The 7,379-nt window shown below is 42.0% G+C and overlaps 1 long non-coding RNA gene across 1 annotated transcript; it reads left to right on the top strand.

Moving 5' to 3' along the window:
* Nucleotides 1-3,546: 3,546 nt before the first annotated feature.
* Nucleotides 3,547-6,620, top strand: LOC145723138 (uncharacterized). The gene is made up of 3 exons (XR_014147997.1): nt 3,547-3,625; nt 3,830-4,488; nt 4,705-6,620. It is a non-coding gene; the product is annotated as an uncharacterized LOC145723138 (long non-coding RNA).
* Nucleotides 6,621-7,379: the final 759 nt, after the last annotated feature.

Raw genomic sequence — 7,379 nt, 5'->3', positions numbered from 1 at the left:
GAAAAAGAAAAATCTTCAGTTTTTAAGGATGGGCAGCAAATGGTCTGTGTTACAGTTAGGGTTCAAATACAGGCCATTGTGGCCACAGCCTGCAGGGGGACTTGTGAGTTTCCATGCAGAGGGTGTAGTAGCTGCTCGGGCTTACTGCAGTGATGGGCAGAGGGACAGATATGGAGGATCAAAGGCCAGCCTGGTGCAGGGACGAAGTAGCAGAAGATCCACTGGTACAGAACCCGTAGAAATAATTGTCAAAGAGGAAAGAAACCAAGAGAAATGGTAGCTAAGGAGAGGGAGCAAGGAAAGGCAGTGCACAGAGCCCTCTTGAAGTCAGAAACGTGACAGCTTTGATATGCAGACTGAGGAACAGGAATGAATCACATGTCAGAGTTTTTAGCTTCAAAGACAGGAAGCAGGAAGAGTGGTACCGGAAATGGGGCCATTGAGAAGAGGAGGTAGTTTTAGGAGGGAAGATGCTCAGTTTGGACATTTTTGGCTTCCCATGCCATCAGGAAAAACAGTGAGAGCTATCTTGTAGTCAGTTGGACACATAAGACGGGTTCCCGATACCAGTTAAGTGGGTCAGCCTGACTGTAGCAGGCATGAAAGGGGATTCATCCTGGAGATGAGGATTTCAGTGGAGCTAGAGAATGAATGGAAGGTCTTGGCAAGAAGATGGGGGGAGGAATGAGTGTCTACATGGTAGAGACTTGAAGGCACCCACAGGTAAGGGGGCGGGAGGAAGAAGGGAAATGCCAAGGTGACACAGGATCAGACAGAGAATTACTGAGAACTTGGAAGTCAAAGGAATTATTTTTAAAAGGATCTAGTGGTCAAAAGTGTCCAAGATCAAAGGGCTAAGGAGAAGGATACACTGACCAGTGCTCTGCATTTGAATTGGGGAGAGAGGGAAGGGGAGAGAGCAGGGTGGGGGTTGAGGGGAGACAGAGAGAAAGGAGGAGGAAGAAGTAGAGGAGGAGCAAGAAAGAGGGGGAGGTCATGGAAGACTTTGAAAGGCGTGGTTCCATCTGGATGGTGGAGGTGGAAATTTCAGGGGTTGAAGAGGGGACCAAATGGATGGATATAGGCTTGAAGCTTTTAGTGGGAAAATGACAGAGGCTGGATGGTACATGGGGATTAAGCTTCAGCAAGCGAGTTTTGGAGATCCCTAAACACATCCACCGAGGAAAGGAGGAATGGCTGCAGACCTTCAGCAGGTGGCTCACACCACTGACCACCCAATTGAACCATTCAAGCTCTACACAAGGTTCATTCCCTTCAGCGCCTTGTATTTCTGGCTTCCTCCTGCTGTTTGTGGCCCAAAGCAATAATAAATTATGGTAAAATATCCCATGTAACTAAATGTTCCTTTTAAGGTAAAATGACATAAAAATACTGATTTATGACCAGAAAACAAAAACCTTAGCATCATGAAATAATTTTTCTTTCATCCCCATGGCCACATGGGTCGCTGACAATTCCCAGAACTTGGTAACAGACTTCTTATCTGGGCCATTTATCTTAAACAGCTCCCACCAGTCACCTCGTTCTTCACAGCTCTCATGAATCCAGCCTCTTGACATCTCTTGGTTGTATGGCCCTGTAGAGTTCCCCTTTCCAGAAATGGGGCATCTTGTTCTCATTACCAGCTGGTTACAAAGAAATCGACTTCCGAGCAGGATACACCCACGCTTGCTCACTCTGCAGTCATTTGGAATCAACAAGCTCTCCAGTTCAACACCAAGGGAACCAAGACTATTTTAGAATCTCTTGTAGTCTGAAACCTTGGAACGGTAGCCGCGGTACAATGGAAACCATACAGCTTTCCCCTTCTGTTATGCGAGGTCTTTCAGAGTTGCACTTCCCTGTTTGTCCTGTGTTTGAGAACACCAAAAATCAGTCATTTTCAGAGATTCTGGAGTATAATTGGAGGATGAGCTTCCTAGGTAGTTTAAACATGTGGGTTTTTTTTTTTTTTGGTCAATTATACTCCATTAAGGGGTTCCCAAAACAAAGTCCTCATCTCTGTCTACACAGTTTCGAAAGAAAGCAACACATTCCTTTCATAGCCTAGTTCAAAGGACAGAAAACAATAAAAAAGGACGGCTCGGCTCACCTTGCCAAAGCACAGAAACTTTTTCCCTTCAACTAATGTGAGCACATTGGGATGGGTGATTCATCCTGGTCCCGGGGTGGCCAGCTAATCCCATAATACATTCACTCTAACACACTGAGGACAACGATTTCGAATCCCATCCTGTGAGAACCCTCCCCCCACATCCTCCCCCCCACTCCCCTACCCCCACCAGCACCCTGAAGCCCCGGAAAGGGCTCCACAAAGTGTCTAGGGACTTCCTGTCCATGCCTGAAAAGGCTCATGCCCATCAACAATGCTGCAGCTCTCTCTCACTCCTGTTGAGCCAGAGGGGAAGGAACCTTCCAGCCTTTCACCTGCGGGCATAGAATACTTTGCCCCCCGCCCCAGCCCCCACGCCTGTCAACGCGTCTGGTGATAACATGCAGGCCACAGGTGAATTGCGTTCCTGTCTACTGGATGACAGCTTCTGTCAGATCCCGGGTGGCTGGGCCTCTCTCGTCCTCTCTGCTCCTTGGGGCTGGTGGATGGGGAGCAGGATGGCCCTGCCTGGGTGGGACTCCAACCTCACAGGCAACCTATTTTTTTGCCTGTTGCACCATATTGGAGGTGCTCGATGGCTCTCCATTAGAAAAAAGAGAAGCGTTTCTTCCGAGATAATTTATTTGCACACGGTTCTCTCATCTGTAGATACGGACTAGGGAATACTTTGAATTTTTATACATGAAAGAGAGAAATGAAACAATTATCCAAGGGGGGAATAAAGATACGTTTTGTTTGAAACATTCAGATAATTGAAATGAAAATATGTATGTGGGGAGGAAAGGGCGCACTTGAATTACAAGGATAATTGCCCCAATTCACTGCTTTACTTTGTCTGTGTAGACACAAAAGTGTACAGTATTTAAAGTATCTGCTATCCTCAGAAATGAAACCCCAGCCTTTGTGAACTCACTTTATGTTAAGAAGCAGTGTCCAGAGACCCTGGAACTATGCCAGAGCCATTGTTTGCCCTGCCTTTTAGTGTCACTGAAGTCAGAGAGAAATTTGTTTTAAGGATAATGTACCGTGTTTTTACGATAGAGCTTTCACATCGAAGCGTGGGAAGGTGGGGGTGTCTCGCCCCTCACGACCAGCCCTTTCGCTCTGTCTTGAGGGATAGAGCTGTGCCTGAGGAACTTTCCAAGGCTGCAGAATTTGAGTCTGAAGAATACTAGCATTTATCTTTGACTTTATGTGATGTGGTAAACACATTCAAACTGATAAGGGTTATAGCTACGATGGAATCTTGAAAGTGTCTCAGACAGCAAAGGTGGTTGTGACCTCTAGCTTGCTAAAAAAGATCCTGTAAAAAAAAATCTCTAGGCGGGGGGAAAGGGGGTAACCGTTGAGTTTGGAAAGGGGAAACAAACTTCTGAGGCAGGTAAACCAACTCTTTAAACATTTCTTTTTTCCAACCATGACTTTCTTAAGAAAAGCAATGAAGAAAAGAACAAGTCTTTTCGCAAATGAGAATCAATCCAACAGAACAGGGTAAGCTAAGATATTAATAAAATAAAGATAGTTTTGTGTTGGAACTCGAATTACAAGGTACAGGGAAGGGTGAAAATAATCTTTTAGGGAACCACTTAGTCATTACAAGGATGGGCTTTCCCTTGCAATCTTTTTTTTTTTTTAACTTCCTGATACTTATAACCAGCATTTAAAAATTAGTGATGATTTCTCACTGTTGAGCAGGGAGGATGGAAACATGAACATATCATGGGGAAACATCACAGACAAGGGCTGCGGCTGGGGGTCGAACCCCAACAAGGAGTTGGGGGAGGAGAGAGTTTTGCTTCAAAATGATATGTAGCTTCCAGAACCGGAAAAAACCAACATTCTCTTGAGCCATGCTGAGGGAAGGTGGATCTCAGAGCCCAGATTCTGACTTGGACAAGCAGACCCCGACGCAGGTGTTACAAGGCAAGCAAGTTCCTGTTCTTAGTGTGGGGGTTAAGTGCATGGTTTTGGAGCCCAGCTGCCTGGGCTTTGAATCCTTGCGCTCTCACTCACTGACTGAGTGGGGCAATTTTCTTGGCCTCTCTGTATCTCATTCTCCCTGCTGTCAAATGAGAAAACCAGAACTTTCCCCAGAGGTTGTTATGAGACTTGAATAGGCCAACATATGCCAGGTGCTTAGAACAATGTGTCACACATCATAGGTCATCAATGTCAGCTATTCTCAGTTTATATGTGGCTGGGAGAAGGCTTGACAGTGTCATGAGAAAGCTGCTGAGTGTTTGGTCCATGAAGGTGCCATGTGCTCTGGATTCCATTATGGTCTGAAATGTGAGGTGGGCTTAGCTGATGAGGATTTTTGTTTAATTGGCATTCAACACTAGGAGCCATGGAAGGTTTTTTTTTTTTTTTAAAAGATTTTATTTATTCATTTGAGAGAGAGGATGAGAGGAGAGAGAGAGCACATGAGAGGGGGGAGGGTCAGAAGGAGAAGCAGACTCCCCGCCGAGCAGGGAGCCCGATGCGGGACTCGATCCCGGGACTCCAGGATCATGACCTGAGCCGAAGGCAGTCGCTTAACCAACTGAGCCACCCAGGCGCCCCCATGGAAGGTTTTTGAACCTTACTAAGAAGACAAGTATGGAAAGGAGAGACTGGAGACAGAGTCCCCGCTGGGAAGCTGGTGGTGTAGGTTGTCTCTGGTAGGGCACACACTGCAGGAAGCTGAATGGGAAGGAGTGTAAGATATGAGAACATTGTGGGAGGGAGGAATAAATAAATAAAACATTTCCTAAACCAGTCACAGCTCTCCTGCCTGGGTGTCCAAGAGAATGACTGTGCCAATTAGCAGAGCGAGAAGCATGTAGTTTCTAAATTTAGCTGAACCCCCAATGTGGCTCAATTTTCCTTTCATTTATCCCTAGCAGCAGCCCCTCACGTTTCCAGGGGTGAATGTGTCAACTTTGATGACTTTTTTCTTAAGATCCCAAGCCTGATTCATAACTTCTCGGCATTTGCCTTTGCTTTGTTATCAGATACAAACTCCCTTAGCTTCGTTCCCCCAACTTCCCATGCTTCCTCCATCCTTTTGTAGAGTCCCATTATTATCTTTTTTTTGAGACTTGGAGGGAAAGAAGTCATTCTTCTAAAAGATTAGCACGTCCACATATACCCTCTTTGCTTTCTCATGAGTCTCTCCTTCAGAAATTTTTTAAAACAGTGCTTCATCATTCTAACCATTTATTTCCTATAACATTAATTCTTCCCTTTCACTGGCTTTAAATAAATCAGAATAGGGGCTACTCAAATGTTTTTAATCCAAAAATATCTCTCCAAAATCTTAACAGCTTCCCAGAAACTCCTTTACTGCCCCCTTCCAGCTGTGACCCCTTCCCTCTTCTCCAAAGAAAAATGGTATTCTGATTTCCAACGTCCTAGGTTAATTTTACACATTTAGTGTTTTATATAAATGGAATCATACAGTATGCAGACTTTTGTATCTGCCTTATTTCCCCTCAATATAAAGTTTGTGAGATTTGCTCCTGTTTCCTGTGTATAGGAGCAGTTCATTCATTTTCATTGCTGTATAGTATTCCATCATATAATATACCACTAGTCATTCTGCTATTTCTGGTAAATCACGTTGTTTCCAGTTTTTAGTTGTTGCTACCATGAGCATTCTTTTGGTGCATGCATGTACACATTTCTGTTGGGTATATACTTGGAAAAGGAATTTCTGTGTGTCAAAGGTTACCCATATGATGAGTGCAAAAGAGTTTTCTAGAATGATTTTACCAGTTTACACACTCATCAGCAGTGGATGAGAGTGGATGAGAGTTGTTCCCATACTTGGTAACAGTATTGTCAGTGTTTTTGGTTATAGACATTTGAGGAGGTGTGTAGCAATATCTTGATTTTTTTTCTTCTTTTTAATTCCACTTTATTGAGGTACAGTTTACCTCCCATAAAATGCACCTATTTTAGGTTCTATGTATATATCTGTGTAGCCACTATCCAATCAAGATATGGAACATTTCCATCACCCCAAAGTTGTTGCTCCCTTGCAGTGAATGCTCCCCATTTTTGGTACTAAGCAACCACTGATCAGCTTATTGTCTCTATAAATTAATTTTGCTTGTCCAAGGATTTCATGAAATGAAAGTAAATGGTATATATCAATTTGTGGCTGGCTTCTTTTGTTCACCATAATGCTTTTGAGATTAATGCAAGTTGTTGCATTTATCAATACTCTGTTGCTTCTTATTGCTTAATATTATTCCAGTATGTGAATAGACCACATTTTGTTTACTTATTCATTATTGATAGACATTGGGGTTGCTTCTACTTTTTGGCAATTATGAATAAGACATCTATCAATATTCATGTCCACATGTTGTTGTGGACATAAGTTGTTCATTTATCTTGGGTAAATGCCTAATTATACAATTTATAATATAATGTTAAGTGTATATTTAACTTTATAAGAAATCACCAAACTGTTTTCAAAAGCGATTATATCATTTGCATCTCATCAGCAATGTATGAGGGTTCCAGTTCTTCCCTATATTTGTCAACACTTCATATTGTCAGTCTTTTTAATTTTAGCCATTCTATCCAATATATACTAGTATTTCATTGTGGTTTTAATTTTTATGTCTTCTTCCAATGATATTTATCTTTTCATGTGCTTATTTTCCATTTGTACATCTTCTTTGGTGAAGTGTTACTCAAATCTTCTGTCCATTAAAAAAAGTAGGTTATCTTCTTATTGTTGAGTTGTAAGAGTCATTTACATGTTCTGAATACAAGTCCTTCATCAGATACATGTTTTGCAATATGTTTTCCCCAGCCTGTGTCTTGGATTTTTATCTTCTTGATCACGCATTTAGAAGGGGAAAAGTTTTAAATTCTAGTTTGTGTCTAATTTACCATTCTTTTTTTCTTTTATGTTTTAAATTTTTGTGTCCTAGCTAAGAAATTTTTGCTTAACACATGATTTTTTCCTAGAATTTAAAAAAAGTTGTAGGTCTTACATTTTGCTCTATAATCCATTTCAAATTAGTTTTTGTGCAAGATATGAAATATAAGTCAGGATTTATTTTTTCTCCCTATATGAATATAGCCAGGTTTTTTAGCACCATTTGTTTAAAAGACTAACCTTTCCTTATTAAATTCCTTCAGTACCATTGTCAAAATCAACTGACAATATATATGTGTGTATAATATTTTTGGACGCTCTTGTATTACATTAACCTGTTTGTCTATCCTTCTGCCAGAGCTGGTATAT

The sequence above is a fragment of the Leptonychotes weddellii genome, chromosome 8 (genome assembly GCF_054177405.1).
Source record: "Leptonychotes weddellii isolate Sample4059 chromosome 8, ASM5417740v2, whole genome shotgun sequence".
NCBI lineage: Eukaryota > Metazoa > Chordata > Mammalia > Carnivora > Phocidae > Leptonychotes > Leptonychotes weddellii.
Note: the sequence above shows the minus strand (reverse complement) of the source record. Positions and strands in the feature narration are given on the sequence as shown.